At 38.7% G+C, this 22,831-nt stretch overlaps 1 pseudogene; it reads left to right on the top strand.

Moving 5' to 3' along the window:
• Positions 1-21,118, top strand: part of LOC102394228 — a 28,410-nt pseudogene extending 7,292 nt beyond the window's left edge.
• The last annotated feature ends 1,713 nt before the right edge of the window (positions 21,119-22,831 follow it).

Genomic DNA, 22,831 nt, shown 5'->3' with positions numbered 1-22,831 from the left:
TCTTGTAAGGAAAGCTATGACAAACCAAGACAGAGTATTAAAAAGCAAAGACATCACTTTGCCAACAAAGGTCTGTATAGTCAAAGCTATGGTTGCACCATAAAGAAGGCTGGGCACCAAAGAATTCATGTTTTTGAACTGTGGTGCTGGAGAAGACTCTTCAGACTGCCAGGATATCAAAGCAGTCCATCCTAAAGGAAATCAGTTCTGAATATTCATTGGAAGGACTGATGCTGAAGTTGAAGCTGCAACATTTTGGCCACCTGATGTGAAGAGCTGAATCATTGGAGAAGACCCTGATATGGGAAAGATTGAAGACAAAAGGAGAGGAGGGTGGCAGATAATGAGATGATTGGATAGCATCACTGACTCAAAGGATATGAACATGGGCAAACTCTTGGAGATAATGGACAGGGAAGCCTGGAGTGCTGCATTCCATGGAACACAAAGACATGACTTAATAGCTGAACAACAACAACAACATCTTTGTGAAAGTTCTGCATGCAATTGGAAAGAATGTGTATTCTGTTGTCACTGGGTGGAATATCTTCAATATGTCAATTAGTTCTGTTGGGTTCATAGCGTTTTTCAAATTTTCTATATACTATTTTCCTATTTACTTGCTCTATCAATTAATGAGATAGGAGTGTCAATTGCCAACTAGTAATTTCAGATATTTCTGTTTTTCCTTTCAGTTTTTTTCAATTCTTACTCCCTATGTTATGAAGCTCTGTTACTGAATGCAGACACATTTTAGGATTGCTGTGTCTTCCTGGAGAACTAGGTCTTTTGTTATTCTGATTCTTGATAATAATCAAGAATCATCTATAAGAGGTATATAAAGAATCACCTTTTTAAGAGGTATAGATGATAATACAGTTGTCCCTCATTATCAGAGCTGGAAGGAGATTGGTAACAAATCAGATAACAAATCTGTGGATTTTCAGGCCCCTTATATAAAACAGTACAGAACAATGAACACAGTCAATTGTCCTATCGGTGAATTTTAAATCCATGGATTCAACCAACCACAGATCAAATCCCTAAACTATGGAGGGCAAATTGTATTTTGCTTCCTTAGCATAATTGTATTAATATTAAGATTTATTTTTTACCATCATTTTTATAAAATGAGGAGAAATGAAGGAAGGTTAAAACAATGCTTATTTCACCATTGTTTTGTGTGTGCCATTTCTTTTAAATTATATATTTGAAAATGAATATTTTTGTTCCTTAGAACCCCAATCATTCTATACCTTTGATGAAACAGGTACTGAAGTTTTTTGTGTATTGAAGTGTTAGTCTGTTTCTTATTTTTATGAGTCTGTTATATATCTCCAGTCAAGAATACTGGAGTGGTAGCCATTCCCTTCTCCAGGGGATCTTACTGACCCTGGGGTTTAAGTCAGATTTCCCACATTACAGGCAGATTTTCTACCATCTGAGACACCAGGGAAGCCCATTCTAAAGAATAGTATTTTCATAATTAAAATAATGCAAGTATCATTATTCACATTGTGGTTGTATTTTCAAATACTTCATAACTTTTTTTAAAATAAATTCTTAATATATGTATCATAGCTTCTTGGGTTTTGTTTTGCTTTTAATAAGTGTGTATATATTTTGTACAATACTTCTTAAGGATTTTTTCCTCTTACTTAACCTCATGAAGTCTGGAAGTATAAGAATAGCAAATGACCTGTATTTCTCTAACACCACAATTTTGTTTTTCTCTAGGTTAAGCTAATTTTATCTGACTGAAAGGCTTTCTGTTCAGTTGATTATCCAAACTTTACTTTCCCATTAAAGTTTCTGTTCAAATATAAGTCAAAAACCTTTTCCTTCCCCAGCATCTTCACAACTATTTCAAAGAATTATACATATTTTATGTTCAGTTCAGTTCAGTTCAGTCACTCAGTGGTGTCCGACTCTTTGCGACCCCATGAATTGCAGCATGCCAGGCCTCCCTGTCCATCACCAACTCCTGGACTTCACTCAAACTCAGGTCCATCGAGTCAGTGATGCCATCCAGCCATCTCATCCTCTGTCGTCCCCTTCTCCTCCTGCCCCCAATCCCTCCCAGCATCAGAGTCTTTTCCAATGAGTCAACTCTTCGCATGAGGTGGCCAGAGTACTGGAGTTTCAGCTTTAGCATCAGTCCTTCCAAAGAAATCCCAGGGCTGATCTCCTTCAGAATGGACTGGTTGGATCTCCTTGCAGTCTAAGGGACTCTCAAGAGTCTTTTCCAACACCACAGTTCAAAGCATCAATTCTTCGGCGCTCAGCCTTCTTCACAGTCCAATTCTCACATCCATACATGACCACAGGAAAAACCATAGCCTTGACTAGATGGACCTTAATTGGCAAAGTAATGTCTCTGCTTTTGAATATGCTATCTAGGTTGGTCATAATTCGGATGTCCTTTTATAACAAGTTTTCCATCTGACTCTGATTTTTCTTTTCTTTTCTTTCTTTCTTTCTTTTTTTTTTTTGAGAAAGAAGAGTTTGCCTGGGTCTGCAGGATATTGATAGTATTTAATACAGAATTATATATTTCACATTAATATTACTATCGGGTAAATGTATAAGAAGGATTGATGTCACTCATGCTCATTCATCATATGGTAAAAAAGCATTTGGGTTCATATATCTTCTGGTGGTATCATGGCTGATTTTTCTGAGACTGCATAACTAACACTTATGATCATGTTGAAGATTAATGTGCAATTCTTGGCTCAAAAGCTCTTTACATTAAGAATACACATGTATGTGAATGTGTTTCATTTTAGGCCTTGTTTGCTGAAACGTTGGGACTAAGCCACTTCATGGAAGCCATCCTATTCTTTTCAAGTATTCAATGTGTTTCACCAACATCAGATAAAAATATAACTGTGAGAGATACAACATTTAACAACATTCCTGTCTGCATATATGTGCCCCAATGGAGACAAAACCATTAAGAAGAGGCTTGTTTTATGTTCATGGTGGTGGCTGGTGTTTGGGTAGCAATGGTAAGGATGATATGTTGAAAGATTCACTTCATATAATGTATATGATTACTATCATATTATGATCTAAAAATTAAATATCATGTTCCTGTTTGTGAAGTTCATTTCATTCAAGCAATGTGAATTAATGGAGTTCTTGAAATCTCAGTCAAAATAAAAGTTTATTAACATATGGAATTTAAAACACTTTTGTTACAAAAATTATGACAGCTTCTGATCCTATCACTCACTGACAGAACTTACAAGTTTTACAGAATGGAGATTAAGCTACTTAGGAAATAAAATCTTTAATCCAATTTTCTGTTGATGGGCAGGGCTGTGTTCCCTCCCTGTTGTTTGACTGAGGCCAGACTATCATGGAGGTGATGAATATAATGGCAACCTCCTTCAAAAGGTCTTGTACATGTATTGCACACTTAGTGCCCCCAGCCCTGCAGCAGGCCACCACCAACCCACACCCCCACCAGAGACTCCTGGACACTCATGGACAAGTCTGGGTCAGTCTCTTGTGGGGTCACTGATCCTTTCTCCTGGGTCCTGATGGGCACAAAGTTTTGTTTGTGTCCTCCAAGAGTCTGTTTCCCCAGTCCTGTGTAAGATCTGATGGCTCTATGGTGGGGTAATAGTGACCTCCTCCAAGAGGTCTTATGCCATATCCAGGTCTGCTGCACCCAGAGCCCCTGCCCTGCGGAAGGCCACTGTTGACCCATACCTCTGCAGAAGACACACAAACACTCAAAGGCAGGTCTGACTCAGTCTCTCTGGGTTCTCCTGATGTGCATGAGGTTTTATTTGAGCCCTCCAAGCATCTCTGAGGAGTATGGAGTTTGATTCTAAATCCAATTTCACTCCTCCTACTGTCTTGTTGGGACTTTTCCTTTGCCCTCAGACATGGGATATCTATTTTTGGTGGGATCCAACATTCTCCTGTCGACAGTTGTTCAGCAGCAAGTTGTTAATTTTGGAGTTCTTGCAGGAGAAGTTGAGTGCATGTTCTTCTACTCCTCCATCTTGGATATATATAACTCAACATTCAGAAAACTAAGATCGTGGTATCCAGGCCCATCACTTCATGGCAAATAGATGGGGAAACAATGGAAACACTGACAGACTTTATTTTTGGGGGGTTCCAAAATCACTACAGATGGTGACTGCAGCCATGAAAGTAAAAGACCTTTGCTCCTTGGGAGAAAAGTTATGACAAACCTAGACAGCACATTAAAAAATAGAGACATTGCTTTGCCAACAAAGGTCTATCTAGTCAAAGCTATGGTTTTTCCAGTAGTCATGTATGGATATGAGAGTTGGACTATAAAGAAGGCTGAGCACCAAAGAATTGATGCTTTTGAACTGTGGTGTTTGAGACGACACTTGGGAGTCTCTTGGACTACAAGGAGATCAAACCAGTCAATCCTAAAGGAAATCAATCCTGAATATTCATTGGAAAGACTGATGCTAAAGCTGAAACTCCAATTCTTTGGCCACCTGATGTGAAGAACTGACTCATAAGAAAAGACCCTGATGCTTAGAAAGATTTAAGGCAGGAGGAAAAAGGGATGATAGAGGATGAGATGGTTTTATGGCATCACCAACTCGATGGACATAAGTTTGAGTAAGCTCCAGGAGTTGGTGATGGACAGGGAAGACTGGTGTGCTACACTCCATGGGATCGCAAAGAATCAGACACAACTGAGTGACTGAACTGAACTGAGGAAATAAAAAAACCTTTTTGTCTTTTGAACTCATTAACATACTGCTGGAAACTTCTGATTTATTCTTCAAGACTAAAATGATTATTTTCCAAGTATCCATAGGGGTTCATATACAGGTAGAAAAAATTCCCAGTTAGTTAAATTAAATGTTAAGGTGTAGTCTACTTTCTTGAAATCATCTACTGCTTAAGAGCATAGGACTAAGTGATAGGTTGTGTTTTCTTTTTTCTTTATTTCCAAGAGAATTTCTATCCCTTCCCCATATCAAGATGTACACCAGAAAAATAGATGACTCTGTATGTTGAAAGTTGACATTTAGTACCATTTTTCGTGTAGGATATCACCATAGATAGGATTGTGGATTAAAAGTAAAAAGACTCTGTTCAAGACCCAAGGTCCAGGGTATGAGAGTATAGTTTGCAAGGGTAAGACATGCCACTTTTCTCTGTTGGGTCTATACCTTATTGTGAAGCAGGCAACCAGAAAAATCCGAACAGTTCTTCAAAATGCAGGGCCCAGAGCAGGGCCTCAGCTCTCTAGGTCAGAAGTGGATTCTGATTGCCAATGTTCGAGGTTGTGTGAGTGTTGGCATGAAACCATTTTTCAATGGTGAAGGAAAAGATGACAGTCATTCCATGGGACAAAGAATGGTTAGAAATAGAAGAGAAAAGTAGAGAGAAGAAAATATAAGGAATGAGGGTGTTTTAGTACCAAATGCTGAAGGAATCTTGAAATGTTAAAAGGAAGCCTCATGGACAATTTCATGGATTCTATGAGGCCAGGAACTGTAGAATGGTAGGATGTTAACTCAGTTACGATGGGTGAATACTGAAAGAGATACAAGGGCAAAGTTTTGCCAGCAAACAGAAGGAGGATCACATCTTGCTATGAGAGGGAAGAAAAGGAAGACTCAGTGGAGAAGTTGCCTGCTGGCAGAGGGAGCATAAAAAGTAATTGAGGGAGTGCTAATTAATGATTACCATGAATAGGTGATATTGTTTATCACTACTGATAAAGTTATGTTTTTAAACATTTTTTTTTTTACTATGGTGGGTTTGTCTTTCAAATGGCCCCAACTGCTCAAAGCTTTGATCCTTAAACTATTTTGCTAAATTCGTACCTGCATGAGTGCCAATTCTCAAAACACGCACACATACTCACACACCTATATATACAGACTTCTCATAGAAAACATTTATACAAACTTGCAGTCTCTAGTCTGCTGCTGCTGCTGCTGCTAAGTCACATCAGTCGTGTCCGACTCTGCAACCCCATAGACGGCAGCCCAACAGGCTCCCCTGTCCCTGGGATTCTCCAGGCAAGAATACTGGAGTGGGTTGCCATTTCCTTCTCCAAAGCATGAAAGTGAAGAGTGAAAGTGAAGTCGCTCAGTCATGTCTGACTCTTAGCAACCCCATGGTCTGTCTACTCAAATCCTTTCTAAATTCTTCTCAGAACTAGTGGAAAGATTAATGAGAGACTTCCCTCCTATATCTTAGCATATATTTCTACCCACCTCAATTAAAGCAGCTATCTTTTTGCTTGTTTTTATTGTTGCCCCTATACCCCATAGATTTGAGTTCCTTAACATATCTCTTAATATAACATATGATATGAAAACATATCTCTTCAAATTTTCATTACCAGCCTGTAATCACATAGAGCCAAAATCACATAATAGGCAGCTACACAAAGCTCATTAGACTAGCCCATTGAAAACTTTGGCAAATGGACAGGAAAGCTGACCAGGGACAAGTGAAAGGATCACTGAAGGAAATGATTCACATTCTATTGAGATGAATATGTGCATTAATCAACATGATCCTAGAGTTAGATTCTTTAGGTAGTATTTCAAGAAGTAATCATAAAGCCGCAATAGCAAACATTATTCTTAAAAGTATCATTTTTCAATTCTTATAGTTCATAGTTAGTTCAGTTGCTCAGTCGTCTCCGACTCTTGTGACCCCATGATTTGCAGCACGCCAGGCCTCCCTGTCCATCACCAACTCCCGGAGTTCACTCAGACTCACATCCATTGAGTCAGTGATGCCATCCAGCCATCTCATCCTCTGTCGTCCTCTACTCCTCCTGCTCCCAATCCCTCCCAGTATCAGAGTCTTTTCCAATCAGTCAGCTCTTTCCATGAGGTGGCCAAAGTACTGGAGTTTCAGCTTTAGCATCATTCCTTCCAAAGAAATCCCAGGGCTGATCTCCTTCAGAATGGATTGGTTGGATCTCCTTATAGTCCAAGGGACTCTCAAGAGTCTTCTCCAACACCACAGTTCAAAAGCATGAATTCTTCAGTGCTCAGCTTTCTTCACAGCCCAACTCTCACATCCATACATGACTACTGGAAAAACCATAGCCTTGACTAGATGGACCTTTGTTGGCAAAGTAATGTCTCTGCTCTTCAATATGCTATCTAGGTTGGTCATAACTTTTCTTCCAAGGAGTAAGTGTCTTTTAATTTCATGGCTGCAGTACTCTCGCCTGGAAAATCCCATGGACGAAGGAGCCTGGTAGGCTGCAGTCCATGGGATCACTAAAAGTCAGACACAGCTGGGTGACTTTACTTTCACTTTTCACTTTCATGCATTGGAGAAGGAAATGGCAACCCACTCCAGTGTTCTTGCCTGGAGAATCCCAGGGATCGGGGAGCCTGGTGGACTGCCGTCTCTGGGGTCACACAGAGTTGGACACGACTGAAGTGACGTAGTAGCAGCAGCAGTCACCATCTGCAGTGATTTTGGAGCCCCAAAAAATAAAGTCTGACACTGTTTCCACTGTTTTCCCATCTAATTCCCATGAAGTGATGGGACTGGATGCCATGATCTTCGTGTTCTGAATGTTGAGCTTTAAGTCAACTTTTTCACTCTCCACTTTCACTTTCATCAAGAGGCTTTTGAGTTCCTCTTCATTTTCTGCCATAAGGGTGGTGTCATCTGCATATCTGAGGTTATTGATATTTCTCCCAGCAATCTTGATTCCAGCTTGTGCTTCTTCCAGGCGAACGTTTCTCATGATGTACTCTGCATAGAAGTTAAATAAGCAGGGTGACAATATAGAGCCTTGATGTACTCCTTTTCCTATTTGGAACCTGTCTGTTGTTCCATGTCCAGTTCTAACTGTTGCTTCCTGACCTGCATATAGGTTTCTTAAGAGGCAGCTCAGGTGGTCTGGTATTCCCATCTCTTTCAGAATTTTCCACAGTTTCTAGTGATCCACACAGTCAAAGGCTTTGGCATAGTCAATAAAGCAGAAATAGATGTTTTTCTGGAACTCTCTTGCTTTTTCCATGATCCAGCGCATGTTGGCAATTTAATCTCTGGTTCCTCTGCCTTTTCTAAAACCAGCTTGAACATCAGGAAGTTCACAGTTCATGTATTGCTGAAGCCTGGCTTGGAGAATTTTGAGCATTATTTTACTAGCGTGTGAGATGAGTGCAATTGTGTGGTAGTTTGAGCATTCTTTGGCATTGCCTTTCTTTGGGATTGGAATGAAAACTGACCTTTTCCAGTCCTGTGGCCACTGCTGTGTTTTCCAAATGTGCTGGCATATTGAGTGCAGCACTTTCACAGCATCATCTTTCAGGATTTGAAAGACCTCAACTGGAATTCCATCACCTCCATTAGCTTTGTTCGTAGTGATGCTTTCTAAGGCCCACGTGACTTCACATTCCAGGATGTCTGGCTCCAGGTGAGTGATCACACCATCGTGATTATCTTGGTCATGAAGATCTTTTTTGTGTAGTTCTTCTGTGTATTCCTGCCACCTCTTCTTAATATCTTCTGCTTCTGTTAGGTCCATATCATTTCTGTCCTTATCCTTGCATGAAATGTTCCCTTGGTAGCTCTAATTTTCTTGAAGAGATCGCTAGTCTTTCCCATTCTGTTGTTTTCCTCTATTTTTTTGCATTGATTGCTGAGGAAGGCTTTCTTATGTCTTCTTGCTATTCTTTGGAACTCTGCATTCAGATGTCTATATCTTTCCTTTTCTCCTTGCTTTTCACTTCTCTTCTTTTCACGGCTATTTGTAAGGCCTTCCCAGACAGCCATGTTGCTTTTTGGCGTTTCTTTTCCATGGGGATGGCCTTGATCCCTGTCTCCTGTACAGAAAACTAGTCAATCTAATCACACTAGGACCACAGTCTTGTCTAACTCAATGTAACTAAGCCATGCCCGTGGGGCCACCCAAGATGGGCGGGTCATGGTAGAGAGGTCTGACAGAATGTGGTCCACTGGAGAATGGAATGGCAAACCACTTCAGCGTGGGCATCTGCAATGGTGCCCAGAGCCTGGGCGGCTGTGACAGCGCACAGAGTGCAGCCGAGAGGAGCTACCCCATGTCCGAGGTCAGGGGCAGAAGCCGGGAGGACCTCATTCTCAAGGGGCGGTGGCCAAGAGGAGTTACCCCACTTCTGAGGTCAGGGGCAGCGGCCGCGAGTGTCAGGTTGTGATGGTGCAGGAATGGCCGAGAGGAGCTACCAGGAGTCCGAGGTCAGGAGCGGTGGCCAGGAGCTCCAGGCTGCGCCGGAGCAGGAGCAGCTGAGAGGAGTTACCCCACGTCTGAATTCAGGGGCAGAGGCCGGGAGGAGCTACCCCCCACCCAAGGCCAGGGGCGGCGGCCGGGAGGAGCAACCCCACATCCAAGGAGCAGTGGCTGTGCGGGCATAGGAAGGCCTGCTGCTGCTGCGTCGCTTTAGTCGTGTCCGACTCTGTGCGACCCCATAGACGGCAGCCAACCAGGCTTCCCGTCCCTGGGATTCTCCAGGCAAGAACACCGGAATGGGTTGCCATTTCCTTCTCCAATGCATGAAAGTGAAAAGTGAAAGTGAAGTCGCTCAGTCGTGTCCAACTCTAGCAACCCCATGGACTGCAGCCTACCAGGCTCCTCCGTCCATGGGATTTTCTAGGCAAAAGTACTGGAGTGGAGTGCCATTGCCCTCTCCTAGGAGGGCCTAGAGGAGCTATTCCATGTCAAGGTCAGGAGGGGCAGTGGTGAGGAGATACCCCTCGTCCAAGGTAAGGAGCAGCCATGAAGAGATACCCCATGTCCAAGGTAAGAGAAACCCAAGTAAGACAGTAGGTGTTGCAAGAGGGCATCAGAGGGCAGACACACTGAAACCATCATCACAGAAAACTAGTCAATTCTTATAAGTGGTCCAATATTTTTTCTTTTATTCAGATTATTATACCTATGACCTTCTGTCAAGATGGACAGCAGACAGACTTGATGCAGTCATCATATCAACCAAGTAAGAGCTGTGTTCATTTGATTTTAGGTCATATGCCTTATATATCAAAATACACTCAACTCTAGAGTGTCTAATTAGGGCCAAATTTAATCCATGCCTCTGATGACATTAACTATGGACAGAGAAACCTACCTACTATCAGAGGCTGTCCAGTCCAGCATCAGAGAGAAAACACATGTACACATATTTTAAGAGGGGACAAAAACTATAGAGTCAAGAAATAGTTCAAGTGAAATTAACCAACAGTATCACATGGACTTGGGCTTCCCAGATGTCACTAGTGGTAAAGAATCTGCCTGCCAAGGCAGGAGGCATAAGAGGCCCAAGTTCACTCCCTTGAGAAGAGCATGGCAAACCACTCCAGTATTCTTGACTGGAGAATCCCATGGGCAGAGGAGCCTAATGGGTAACAGTCCATAGGGTTGTAAAGAGTCAGACACAACTGAAGCAACAGCATGCATGCACACACACACACACACACATATATATATATATATATATATCACATGGACCTAACCATCACCTCTGGATTTTTTCCCTATAATTAGCAGAGTATTAAGGATAAGGACTTTGAAGCCAGAGGACTGGGATTGAATGTAGGCTCTGCAAATTGGTAACTGTGTGATATTTTAAAGAATATTTAACTCTAAATGATAATTTGCATATCTCAGTATTGATATGGGGCTTAATTGTTATAATACGTGTAACAGTGCTTGGAATGGTGCCTGGAAGTTGTATTCCATTGATAAAAGCAACTATTACTCATGTTAAACATGAAAGGTAAGACAGAACCTATCTCAAAGTCCATTCTATCTCACAGTTTAGAAAGACTAGAAAAAGCATTTACATTTTCTATAGAACACATTCCATGTGAGAATCTACTTAAAGTTAAAACTTAGATAATTCAGAATTAATAAACTAATGTAATAATGTCATGTCAAATTGAAATAGTTTGAAAAGTAATCCTGGCTAAACAAGTAATAATAATGACTGATTTTTTAAAAAACAATATGTCAATTATCAAAAATAAGCATTCTGTACACATTTTTAGCTAAGAAAAGAGAGCAGCTAAAAAGGTTTCCCCCTAAGATTGAACCAAATTTAATATTTGAACTTCAAATTTTGATTTTATAGATATGATATTTAGAGATCGTTAAATCTTATGATTAAGAAAAACATGCTTTCCAACAAATATTATGTTGGTAAAAAACAAATTTTTGCATTAGATTTTGGATCAAGAGTCCAGACCTAGTTTTAGTACATGACTTGATGATAGCACAGGGAACTCTACTCAATATTCTTTTATAACATATATGTGGAAAGAATCTGAATAACAATGGAGATGTACATATGTATCATCAGAGCTACTTTGCTGTACACTTGAAACTAACACAACATTGTAAATCAACTATATCTCAAAATAGAATAAAATTTAATTAAAAATAAAATAAATTTAAATGGCCAAAATATCACTGATTGAAGAAATATTGTTTTTCTATCTACAGCTACAGACTGGCCCCAAAGTATCATTTTCCAGTTCAGTTTGAAGATGTGTACATTGCATTAAAATGGTTTTTAGACCCCCAAATTCTTGAAAGCTATGGTGTAGATCCTGAAAGAATCGGTATCTCTGGAGACAGTGCTGGAGGGAATTTAGCTGCAGCCGTGACATAGCAGGTAAGATGCTCAGCATTTTCACTTACTATGTATTCTTTGAAAAGTGAAAAGTGTTAGTTGCTCAGTTGTGTCTGTTTGTGATCCCATGGACTGTAGCCAGGCTCCTCTGTCCATGGAATTCTCCAGGCAAGAATACTGGAGTGGGCTGCCTTCTCCAGGGGATCTTACCAACCCAGAGATGGAGCCTAGGTCTCCTGCATTGCAGGCAGATTCTTTACCACCTGAGCCACCATGTTTTATTTATCTTTCATTTAATAATTTTTGATTTGTACATTTATATTATAAATATAATGTGTCATTATTTTTCATTTAGGGAAAATTGTGAAGAGTAATTTCATATTTTAATACTTCTTTTTATGTAAAATCCTGATAACAATTTCCTATATAGTTTACAGGCATTTTTAGTGAGAGGAAATCAATAAATGATAGCAATAACCATAAATAAGAAATCAGAATAAAGTATGTTATCTGAGTATATTCATAATATATGTTATGAATATTGTATATTATGGTATAATATAATATGTGTTTGTAGGCTTACCAGAAACAGGTCATCACTTCAAGAAGGCAATGTCACCTTAGGTTTCAATTTATTCCTAAAACTAACTCTTTTTTCATTTTTAACCCTAAGACTAATTTTTTACTTTAATTATCGATAGAAATCTGAAGGTACGCAGGTACACAGACAAAGAGGAAAATAAGGACTATTTCATAGGAAAATAATCACCCAAATTTAGATACCGTTATCTTAGAAAAATTTCTCAACAGGCAGATCAGGTTGTCTGGTATTCCCATTTCTTTCAGAATTTTCCACAGTTTATTGTGATCCACCCAGTCAAAGGCTTTGGCATAGTCAATAAAGCAGAAATAGATGTTTTTCTGGAACTCTCTTGCTTTTTCTATGATCCAGCAGATGTTGGCAATTTGATCTCTGGTTCCTCTGCCTTTTCTAAAACCAGCTTGAACATCAGGAAGTTCACGGTTCACATATTGCTGAAGCCTGGCTTGGAGAATTTTGAGCATTACTTTACTAGCGTGTGAGATGAGTGCAATTGTGCGGTAGTTTGAGCATTCTTTGGCATTGCCTTTCTTTGGGATTGGAATGAAAACTGACCTTTTCCAGTCCTGTGGCCACTGCTGAGTTTTCCAAATTTGCTGGCATATTGAGTGCAGCACTTTCACAGCATCATCTTTCAGGATTTGAAATAGCTCAACTGGAATTCCATCACCTCCACTAACTTTGTTCGTAGTGATGCTTTCTAAGGCCCACTTGACTTCACATTCCAGGATGTCTGGCTCCAGGTGAGTGATCACACCATCGTGATTATCTGGGTCGTGAAGATCTTTTTTGTACAGTTCTTCTGTGTATTCTTGCCATCTCTTCTTAATATCTTCTGCTTCTGTTAGGTCCATACCATTTCTGTCCTTTATCGAGCCCATCTTTGCATGAAATGTTCTGATCTGCCTCTTGAGAAATTTGTATGCAGGTCAGGAAGCAACAGTTAGAACTGGACATGGAATAACAGACTGGTTCCAAATAGGAAAGGGAGTACGTCAAGGCTGTATATTGTCACCCTGCTTATTTAACTTATATGCAGAGTACATCATGAGAAACACTGTGCTGGAAGAAACACAAGCTGGAATCAAGATTGCTGGGAGAAATATCAATAACCTCAGATATGCAGATGACACCACCCTTATGGCAGAAAGTGAAGAGGAACTAAAAAGCCTCTTGATGAAGGTGAAAGTGGAGAGTGAAAAAGTTGGCTTAAAGCTCAACATTCAGAAAACGAAGATCATGGCATCGGGTTCCATCACTTCATGGGAAATAGATGGGAAACAGTGGAAAGAGTGTCAGACTTTATTTTTTGGGGCTACAAAATCACTGCAGATGGTGATTGCAGCCATGAAATTAAAAGACGCTTACTCCTTGGAAGGAAAGTTATGACCAACCTAGATAGCATATTCAAAAGCAGAGACATTACTTTGCCAACAAAGGTCTGTCTAGTCAAGGCTATGGTTTTTCCTGTGGTCATGTATGGATGTGAGAGTTGGACTGTGAAGAAGGCTGAGCACCGAAGAATTGTTGCTTTTGAAGTGTGGTGTTGGAGAAGACTCTTGAGAGTCCCTTGGACTGCAAGGAGATCCATCCAGTCCATTCTGAAGGAGATCAGCCCTGGGATTTCTTTGGAAGGAAAGATGCTAAAGCTGAAACTCCAGTACTTTGGTCACCTGATGTGAAGAGTTGACTCATTGGAAAAGACTCTGATGCTGAGAGGGATTGGGGGCAAGAAGAGAAGGGGACGACAGAGGATGAGATGGCTGGATGGCAACACTGACTCGATGGACATGAGTCTGAGTGAACTCTGGGAGTTGGTGATGGACAGGGAGGCCTGGCGTGCTGCGATTCATGGGGTTGCAAAGAGTTGGACACGACTGAACGACTGATCTGATCTGATCTGATCTTAGAAAAAATGTGTTAGTAGAATCTGTTTAATATAAATAAAAATATATTTTAAAACTTGGAAATATGTTCATGGAAGAAGTTATAAAGTAATATGACTTATTTGAAAAATAAACAAGAACTTCAATAAGTAAAAATATTAGCTATCAAATTTAAACATTCAATGTAGGGTTTTTTTTTCAGGAATTTGAACTTTTTAGAGCAGTTTTAGATCCATACAAAAATTGAGAAGATATGAAATTTCCAGGACTTCCCTGGTGGCTCAGGTATAAAGAATCCACCTGCTAATTCAGGATACATGGGCTTGATCCTTGGTCTGGGAAGATCCCACATGCAACAGAGCAACTAAACCCATGCCCTGCAACTATTGATCTTGTGCTATAGAGGCTGGGAACCATAACTAATGAGCCCATGTGCCCTAGAGCCCATGCTTCACAGCAAGAGAAGTCACCACAATGAGAAGTCCACACATGAAAACTAGAGAGAGTAGCCCCTGCTCCCCACACTACAGAAAAGTCTTCATAGCAGTGAAGATAAAGCATAGCCTAAACAAATATATATATATTTTTAATTTCCAATATCCCCTGTGCCATGCATAACATAACCTCCTTCATTTTCAATGTTCCCACTCAGAGTAATACATCTGTTACAGTTAATAAATTTGTATTTACACCTCATAATCATCTAAAGTCCATAGTTTATGTTAGAGTTCACTCTTGGTTTTACAGTGTAGAAGTTGGTCAATATATTGACTGCAATACAGTATAGAATATTGGGAGAGGTCAGACAAATTGTATTTTGAACAGAGAAATTAAAAGACAGAAAATACAAAATAATGAGAATAGTCATTAAGCATATGGTGAAAGGGCTTCCCATTCAGTACTAGTAGTAAAGAACCTGCCTGCAATGCAAGAACTGCAGGTTCAATCCCTGGGTCAGGAAGATCCCCTGGAGGAGGGCATAGCAACCCACTCCAGTTTTATGCTCTAGAATCCCATGGAAAAAGGAGCCTGGCAGGCTATAGTCCATAGAGTCACAACTAAAGCGACTTAGCACAGAAAAAGCACTAGAAAAAGACTAATATGAATATACTTTTCTAGTCTGAGGACAAAATTAGTACTTTTCTTACAAATAAAATTCAAGAGAGTTCACAACCCAACATAATATCCTTTGGATTTTAAAGAGGATTATTTCAAGCAGAAGAAATTTAACCCCAGATGGAGGGTCAAAAGGCAGGAAAAAATAAAGAACAAGGAAAAAAATTGGTAAATATATTGACAAACCAAAAATGAAAATGAATGTTGATTGTATAAAACATTAATAGCTGTTTCTTATGATTTTAAAAATAGAAAGAAATTAATATTAAAAACTGACAATAACACATGCATGAAGGGACTAAATCACTGCAGATGGTGACTGAAGCCATGAAATTAAAAGACGCTTACTCCTTGGAAGGAAAGTTATGACCAACCTAGACAGCATATTCAGAAGCAGAGGCATTACTTTGCCAACAAAGGTCCATCTAGCCAAGGCTATGGTTTTTCCTGTGGTCATGTATGGATGTGAGAGTCGGACTGTGAAGAAAGCTGAGCGCCGAAGAATTGATGCTTTTGAACTGCGGTGTTGGAGAAGACTCTTGAGAGTCCCTTGGACTGCAAGGAGATCCAACCAGTCCATTCTAAAGGAGATCAGCCCTGGGATTTCTTTGGAAGGAATGATGCTAAAGCTGAAACTCCAGTACTTTGGCCACCTCATGCGAAGAGTTGACTCATTGAAAAAGACTCTGATGCTGGGAGGGATTGGGGGCAAGAGGAGAAGGGGATGACAGAGGATGAGATGGCTGGATGGCATCACTGACTCGATGGACGTGAGTCTGGGTGAACTCCGGGAGTTGGTGATGGACAGGGAGGCCTGGCGTGCTGCCATTCATGGGGTCGCAGAGAGTCAGACATGACTGAGCAACTGAACTGAACTGAATAGCTTTCTATTATCTAAGAAGATAAAAAGAAACAATTCATATTAGACATTGATAAATCAATAAATTTTATTTTAATTCCTAGTGTAACCTATAAAAAAATTTCTTTTAAAAAAGTACAAATGAAAAGATATCACAAGAAAATAGAATGATGAGACAATACATCAAAAAATACAAAAGACAGAAAAAGAATAGGTGAGATAAACAGAATGTACAATAATAGATAAATTTTTTTAATTTAAACCAAATATATTAATAAAGCTTTTAGTGTAGAAGTACTAAAACTTCTGGTAGAATATAAAATAAGGAAATGATAAAATTTTAAAATAACCATAAGTTGTGTGAAAGACACAATAAAATATAGATAAATAGATAGATGGAAATGAAAAAGTTATTAAAAGATATGTCATGCAAATGCTAATTAGTATGACCATTAATACTTTATAATCAGATTCAGTTCAGTTCAGTTCAGTTGCTCAGTCATGTCCGACTCTTTGCGACCCCATGAATTGCAGCATGCCATGCCTCCCTGTCCATCACCAATTCCCGGAGTTCACCCAGACTCACGTCCATCGAGTGGGTAATGCCATCCAGCCATCTCATCCTCTGTCGTCCCCTTCTCCTCCTGCCCCCAATCCCTCCCAGCATCAGAGTCTTTCCCAGTGAGTCAACTCTTTGTATGAGGTGGCCAAAGTACTGGAGTTTCAGCTTCAGAATCATTCCTTCCAAAGAACACCCAGGACTGATCTCCTTTAGAATGGACTGGATGGATCTCCTTGCAGTCCAAGGGATTAATTAGTCTTAGAAGAAAAACCTATCACTAGAGTCAGCATGCAACATTCCTAATTTTAATTCTGTTCCACTGGAAGATGAAAAAAATCCTATCAACTTATATGCAATTAATAACATAGTCTCCAAATACACAGAGCAAAACTGATAGAAATAAAGGAAAAATTGACAAATTAATAGCAAAATTGGAAGAATTTTACTAACCTCTTTCAGTAATAGAACAGCTTGGCTAATAAATTTAACAGTCAACATAAAATAATAATCATCAGAAAGTACATTCTTTTCAAGCACACAAAATATTTTTTTTCTAATCAAGCGTATACAGGGTTATAACCACGTCTCAATCAATTCAAAGAACAGAAACCAAATAGACCTCTGATATTCATAGCATAGTCTGTGGACTAGCAGTATCAGCAGTATCTGGGCACTTATTAGACATGCAGAATTATTGCTCTTATCACAGAGTTCCTGAATAACAATTTTCATATTAGCAAGGGTTCCAAGTGATCTGTATGCATAATAAAATTTGAGAAATCAAGTTATTTTGATTATATCTCTATCCACAGTTAGCATAATACTTTGGATTACCAATAAAATGTCAAGAGAAAAGTCTATGTTTTGATAGTAAAATGCTCATTCCTGATTAATTCAAGTGTGAAAGAAGAAATAACAATGAAAATGTGAAAATATTTGAACTCCTACCCAGTCCAGTATTCTTGGGCTTCCCTTGTGGCCCAGCTAGTAAAGAATCTGTCTGCAATGAGTGGGACCTGAGTTCAATCCCTGGGTTGGGAAAATCCCCTGGAGAAGGGAAAGGCTACCCACTCCAGTATTCTGGCCTGGAGAATTCCATGGACTGTATAGTCCATGGGGTAGCAAAGAGTCAGAGACCACTAAGCAACTTTCACAACACAATGAAAATATTATTATTATGCTTTATGAAATACATCTATATCCATATCCAGGGGAAAATATACAGCCTTAACTAAATATATAAAAATTATTGAAATGAACCATTCAGCAACTATTTCATGAAATTAAAAAAAAAAGTGCCTAAAAATTAGAAGGAAAGATAAAATAATAGAAGTAAGGATATGAGAGATAGAAAACATACAAATGAAGTTGAAAACAAACACAATAGAATCAGCAAAGTCAATAAATGTACTTCCATTGATTAATCTCTGGTGGTGGTTAGTCGCTTAAGTTGTGTCTGACTCTTTTGCGTCCCCATGAACTTTAATTGCCAAGCTCCTCTGTCAATGGGATTTTCCAAACAAGAATACTGGTGTGGGTTGCCATTTCCTTCTCCAGGAAATCTTCCCTCCTGCATTGCAGGTAAATACTTTACTACTGAACCATCAGGGAAGCTCTAATCTCTGGTGAAATAGACCAAAACAAAAAAAAAGAGGAGAATCTTAATAAACCAATATAAAGAATGAAGAGGGGACTATAACTACATATCTCACAGATATTAAAAGGACAATAGTATACTTTGAACACTTTTACTGCTATGCTGTTAAATTTGATGAAATGGAAAGATTCACCAAAGGAAGAACTGATTGTAGGAGAAATATAGAACAAGAATTATCCTACTATCATGAAATAAGTAAACTGAATAGTCATTTTAATATTTTTACACACAGACACATACTTAGTGAAGGGTCAAATAGATTTAAACACAAACTCTAACATGTATTTTTTAAACAAATATCTCTACTTCTAAAAAAGAATTCAGAAAATTAACAAATGTTGGATTTTGAGAAGTGGATATGTCATGATTCTTAACCTGACAAGGTCAGTTTAAGAAGGAAAAATTATAGGCATTCACATTTATGAGCATAGATACAAAATCCTGACATGAAATACTAGCCAAAAAATTAAGCAATACATCAAAAAGGTAGCATAGCATGATTATCTTGCATTTATTCCAGGAGAGTGTGATAGGTTTAACATTAAAATAGATATTAATACAATTATCCAAGTTAATAATTAAATTTAAAAAATCTTATGATAATCTCAAATTAAACTGTTTAGAGATAATATTCAACATCTTTAAAGATCAAGCAAAATAGTAAACTATTTGTTAATTTATTAATAGTAAGCTATTAATAGTAAAAAGAGAGATTTTTAACTTTGAATGTATATAAACAAAAACTCTTAGAAGAAACATCATACTTAATGATTAGTTATTAAAAATATTCTCTTGGAATTAGATACACACTACCACTACCAAATGGTACCTGAAGTCCTGGCCAGTGCTCTGAATGATGTGTAAGCAATACTGTTTTTCAGTGTGCTAATCAGTCTGACTTCTCTTGAGGAGGCCAGTGCTCCGGGCATATATTAATACAAGATAAAGTTGGTAGTGTTTGAAAAAACAACCTTTTGCAAGTCTGAACATTTTAATTTGCCCAAATATTATTGTGCAAAATAGAAAACACATGGGTTACTAAATACATATTTTATGACAAATACAATAATTTCTTTGTTTCAGTAGCAGAAGTATATTGCAGGAAAATTAATTTAGAAGCAAACTATAAAATGCTACTGTTCCTGGAAAGATGGGGACTAGCCCTAGAAAAGGCAGAGCAATGCTCAAAGAAATAAAAAAAGTATTCCACATGGTGTAGATTTATGCAAGAACAAACATCTCTTCAGTATTAGAGCCATCTCCTTCCCATCTCAATGATTGTTGACATACTTAGATATGTAAAATATTCTTAATAATGAAAAAGAGAGGATTAAATATGTGCAATGCTTCTAATTAGATATCTAGGTTACATATGTATGAAATTCATATAAAAATAAAAGATCTTATGCAGTCTATCTTACACAATCAAGACTGATTATTTTTGCCTTGGATATTAAAAGTTGCATAAAATTTATGAATATCTAGTACTAAAATTTGCTTAATATTAACGTTTATTTTTTATCAAAATGTTGTGTTATGTTGTATTTTTAAGAATTTTAAATTTAAGGATACATTTTTTGCATTGTAGTTATTTCTTTTTTTCATTTGAGATTTATTTAAATAACATTCTAATTTTTTTCAGCTCTTAGAAGATCTAGATGTCAAGATCAAGCTCAAGGTTCAAACTTTAATATATCCTGCCCTTCAGAATTTTGATTTCGATTTACCATAATATCGAGAAAATGCACATTATCCAGTTCTGCCCAAGTTACTCATGGTCAGATTCTGGAGTGAATATTTTACTACAGATAGATCACTTAAGAAAGCAATGCTTTCCAACCAACACATTCCTCTGGAATCAAGCCATTCTGTTCAAATTTGTTAATTGAAGTTCTTTGCTCCCTGAGAAGTTTAAGAAAGGTCACATTTGTAAGACTCCAACTCATGGTAGTTCAGAGCTGACTAAAAAATATTCAGGGATTCTAGATGTGAAAGCTCACCATTGCTAGCTGATGACAGCAAGGTGCATGGTTTACCCCTGACCTATGTCATCACTTGTCAATATGATGTCTTAAGAGATGATGGACTCATGTATGTTACTCGACTTCAGAATTCTGGAGTTCAAGTGATCCTAAGCCACATAGAGGGTGCGTTCCATGGAACACTTTCTTTTCTTTTACTAAAGTTGGTTATAGAGCAGCCAATCAGTATATTAATTGGCTACATGAAAACCTGTAATAAAAATCTGATCAATATAGAAAAAGGTAAGCCCCAAAATTTCAGGAAAAAAGGACAATAACCCAAAGGATTCCTGTTAGGAACACATATTTTATCTACCACAGTCTTCCTAAATCCACATGTACATAACTGTTGTCAAGGAATGATTTTTACAGGTTAGTCTCAGAGTGATTCACTCACTTTTGTTCCTCAGAATAGATAGATATTATTTATCTTTAGCATGAATTAAGTTGTTTCTCTAAGTATTTTTTGTCCCAGTTCAATATTAACTGTTCACCATTGCAAAATACATTTCTTAGTGCACAACTCATCTCCTTAGTCCAGGAAAATGAAATATAAGTCATTATATATTAAAGATATCTGGATCTCTTGAATTTTGATAAGACGGTAGGGAGAACTTACTTTAACTAGACAAAAGCAGTATATACATTTGGCTAATCTGGGTCCTTGAGAAAGTCAATGTAAGTAATAATTCCAAATATGTGTGGCCAATCAGTAATAGGAGAAACACAAGTAAACAAAAAAATATGTATGTATATATACATATATGTGTGTGACATATGCTTGTATATGTATATATGTATAAGTGAAGGAGGATAGCGAAAGAGTTGGCTTAAAGCCCAATATTCAGAAAACTAAGATCAGGGCATTTGGTCCCATCACTTCATGGGAAATACATGGGGAAACAGTGTCAGACTTTATTTTTGGGGGCTCCAAAATCACTGCAGATGGTGACTGCTGCCATGAAATTAAAAGACGCTTACTCCTTGGAAGGAAAGTTAGGACCAACCTAAATAGCATATTGAAAAGCAGAGACATTACTTTGCCAACAAAGGTCCATCTAGTCAAGGCTGTGGTTTTTCCAATGGTCATATGTGGATGTGAGAGTTGGACAGTGAAGAAAGCTGAGCAATGAAGAATTGATGCTTTTGAACTGTGGTGTTGGAGAAGACTCTTGAGAATCCCTTGGACTGCAAGAAGATCCAACCAGTCCATCCTAAAGGAGATCAGTCCTGGGTGTTCATTGGAAGGACTGATGTTGAAGCTGAAACTCCAGTACTTTTGCCACCTCATGTGAAGAGTTGACTCATTGGAAAAGACCCTAATTCTGGGAGGGATTGGGGGCAGGAGGAGAAGGGGAGGACAGAGGATGAGATGGTTGGATGGCATCACCGACTCAATGAACATGGGTTTGGGTAGGCTCTGGGAGTTGATGATGGACAGGGAGGCCTGGTGTACTGCAATTCATGGGGTCGCAAAGAGTCGGACAGGACTGAGTGACAGAACTGAACTGAACTGATATGTGTGTGTATATATGTGTAAATACACACACCATACATATATCCATATCCACATACCAAACCTCAATATAGTAATATGTTTTCTAAAATAATTCTGGGAAAATAAATTATTGAGGAATGAAATAGGTAAGTTTGAAGATGTTTTACATGAAATAAATTGATTTTTAAAAATTGTGTGTGTGCCTCTAAATGGAGACTTCCTGAAACATTATGAATTCAATAAATTGAAAAATGTATTTCAGAAATCTTTGTGGAATACTTGTGTTTGCCATTATCCTCTGCCAGCCTCATAGGGTGCTGCAACAGAGAAATTTAGCTAATAAAGATGGTCCAGTGTTACTCAGACCCCACTCCAGTACTCTCGCCTGGAATATCCCATGGATGGAGGAGCCTGGTAGGCTGCAGTCCATGGGGTCGCTAAGAGTCGGATACGACTAAGCTACTTCACTTTCACTTTTCACTTTCATGCATTGGAGAAGGAAATGGCAACCTACTCCAGTGTTCTTGCCTGGAGAATCCCAGGGACAGGGGAGCCTGGTGGGCTGCCGTCTATGGGGTTCGGACACGACTGAAGTGACTTAGCAGCAGCAGAGCAGCAGTATTACTCAGAGTTCAGTGTACTAAAAATTAGTGCTTAACTGAATCAGTGTATTATTACATGTGATACTTTAACATAAAACAAGCAAAATCACAGCCAAATACGTGAATGAACATGAAAGGAGTTGGTAAGGGACAGGGAAGCCTGGTGTGCTGCAGTCCATGGGGTCACAAAGAGTCGGACACGACTGAGCGACTGAACTGACTGATAAATTTTACAAGAACAGAGGTACAGATGTGTAATTCCTATATGATTATTATTTATACTTTCTTAAGCTTATACCTGGAGAAGGCAATGGCACCCCACTCCAGTACTCTTGCCTGGAAAATCCCATGGATGGAGGAGCTTGGTGGGCTGCAGTCCATGGGGTAGCTAAGAGTCGGACATGACTGAACAACTTCACT

Source organism: Bubalus bubalis, chromosome 1 (assembly GCF_019923935.1).
Source record: "Bubalus bubalis isolate 160015118507 breed Murrah chromosome 1, NDDB_SH_1, whole genome shotgun sequence".
Taxonomy (NCBI): Eukaryota; Metazoa; Chordata; class Mammalia; order Artiodactyla; family Bovidae; genus Bubalus; species Bubalus bubalis.
The sequence above is the reverse complement of the archived record's forward strand: the minus strand, read 5'-3'. Positions and strand labels throughout refer to the sequence as shown.